Below are 2,693 nucleotides of genomic sequence, written 5' to 3'. Positions count from 1 at the left end.
GGGGTTTATCCCAGGAATGCAAGGATTCTTCGGTATACTCAAATCTGTCAATGTGATAAACCATATTCAGAAATTGAAGGAGAAAAACCATATGATCATCTCAATAGATGCAGAAAAAGCTTTTGACAAAATTCAACACCCATTTATGATAAAAACCCTCCAGAACATAGGCATAGAGGGAACTTACCTCAACATAATAAAGGCCATATGTGACAAACCCACCTCCCACATGGTTCTCAATGGTGAAAAATTGAAACCCTTTCCTCTAAGATCAGGAACAAGACAAGGTTGTCCACTCTCACCACTCTTATTCAACATAGTTTTGGAAGTTTTAGCCTCAGCAATCAGTGAAGAATAAGAAATAAAAGGAATCCAAATCAGAAAAGAAGTAAATTGTCACTGTTTGCAGATGACATAATACCATACATAGAGAATCCTAAAGATGTTACCAGAAAGCTACTAGAGCTAATCAATGAATTTGGTAAAGTTGCAGGATACAAATTTAATGCACAGAAGTCTCTTGCATTTGTATACACTAATGATGAAAAATCTGAAAGAGAAATCAAGGAAACACTCTCATTTACCATTGCAACAAAAAGAGTAAAATACCTAGGCATAAACCTACCTAAGGAGACAAAAGACCTCTATACAGAAAACTGTAAGACACTGATGAATGCAAAAAAAGAGGATGCAAACAGATGGAGAGATATACCATGTTCTTGTATTGGAATAATCAACTTTGTGAAAATGACTATAATACTACCCAAAGCAATCTACAAATTAAATGGAATCCCTACCAAACTACCAATGGCATTTTTCACAGAACTAGAACAAAAAAGTTCATGATCTGTATGGAAACACAAAAGACACTGAATAGCCAAAGCAATCTTGAGAATGAAAAATGGAGCTGGAGGAATCAGGCTCCCAGAATCTTTACTATACTACAAAGCTATAGAAATCAAGACAGTATGGTACTGGCACAAAAACAGAAATATAGATCAATGGAACAGGATAGAAAGCCCAGAGATAAACCCACGCACATATGGTCACCTTAACTTTGATAAAGGAAGCAAGAATATACAATGGAGAAAAGACAGCCTCTTGAATAAGTGGTCCTGGGAAAACTGGACAGCTACATGTAAAAGAATGAAATTAGAACACTCGCTAACACCATACACAAATGTAAACTCAAAAGGAATTAAAGACCTAAATGAAAAGCAAGAGACTATAAAACTCTTAGAGGAAAACATAGGCAGAACACTCTATGACATATATCACAGCAAGATCCTTTTTGACCGACCTCCTAGAGAAATGGAAATAAAAACAAAAATAAACCAATGGGACCTAATGAAACTTAAAAGCTTTTGCACAGCAAAGGAAACCATAAACAAGATGAAACCACAACTCTCAGAATGAGTGAAAATATTTGCAAATGAAGCAACTGACAAGGGATTAAGGTCCAAAATATACAAACAGCTCATGCAGCTCAATATCAAAAAAAAAAAAAAAAAACCCAGTCCAAAAATGGACAGAAGACTTAAACAGACATTTCTTCAAAGAAGATATACAGATTGCCAACAAACACATGAAAGGATGTTCAATATCACTAATCATTAGAGAAATGCAAATCAAAACTACAATGAGGTATCACCTCACACCAGTCAGAATGACCATCATGAAAAAAATCTACAAACTATAAATGCTGGAGAGGGTGTGGAGAAAAGGGAACCCTCTAGCATTGTTGGTGGGAACGTAAATTGATACAGCCACTATGGAGAACAGTATGGATGTTCCTCAAAAAACTAAAAATAGAACTATCATATTACCCAACAATCCCACTACTGGGCACGTACCCTGAGAAAACCATAATTCAAAAAGTGTCACGTACCACAATGTTCATTCCATCTCAATTTACAATAGCCAGGACATGGAAGTAACCTAAGTGTCCATCAACAGATGAATGGAATAAGATGTGGCTCGTATATACAATGGAATATTACTCAGCCATAAAAAGAAAGGAAATTGAGTTATTTGTAGTGAGGTGGATGGACCTAGAGTCTGTAATACAAAGTGAAGTAAGTCAGAAGGAGAAAAACAAATACAGTATGCTAACACATATATATGGTATCAAAAAAAGAAAAATATTTCTGAAGAACCTACAGGCAGGACAGGAATAAAGATGCAGATGTAGAGAATGGACTTGAGGATGTGGGATGGGGGAAGTGTAAGCTGGGACGGAGTGAGAGCGTGGCATGTACATATATACACTACCAAATGTAAAATAGGTAGCTAGTGGGAAGCCGCTGCATAGCACAGGGAGATCAGCTCAGTGCTTTGTGACTACATAGATGGGTGGGATAGGGAGTGGGGGAGGGAGACACAATAGGGAGGAGACATGGGGGTGCATGTATATGTATAGCTGATTCACTTTGTTATACAGCAGAAATTAACACACCATTGTAAAGCAGTTATACTCCAATAAAGATGTTAAAAACATAATAATCCATAAATTTTATGCTAAATGATTTTTTCAAATGACAGAAATAATACAATTTAGTAATAATGTCCTTTATTCAAGGGAAAATAATTCATGGGTTTGGGGATACAACACCTCACAAGCAGTGGGTCGCTTCCCAAGGGATTTGGGGTAAGAGTCAGTTTACAAATCTTTAGAATAGGCAACTTGGAAATAG

Source organism: Neophocaena asiaeorientalis, unplaced genomic scaffold, assembly GCF_003031525.2.
Source record: "Neophocaena asiaeorientalis asiaeorientalis breed wild unplaced genomic scaffold, Neophocaena_asiaeorientalis_V1.1 scaffold15, whole genome shotgun sequence".
Lineage (NCBI taxonomy): Eukaryota > Metazoa > Chordata > Mammalia > Artiodactyla > Phocoenidae > Neophocaena > Neophocaena asiaeorientalis.
Note: the sequence above shows the minus strand (reverse complement) of the source record.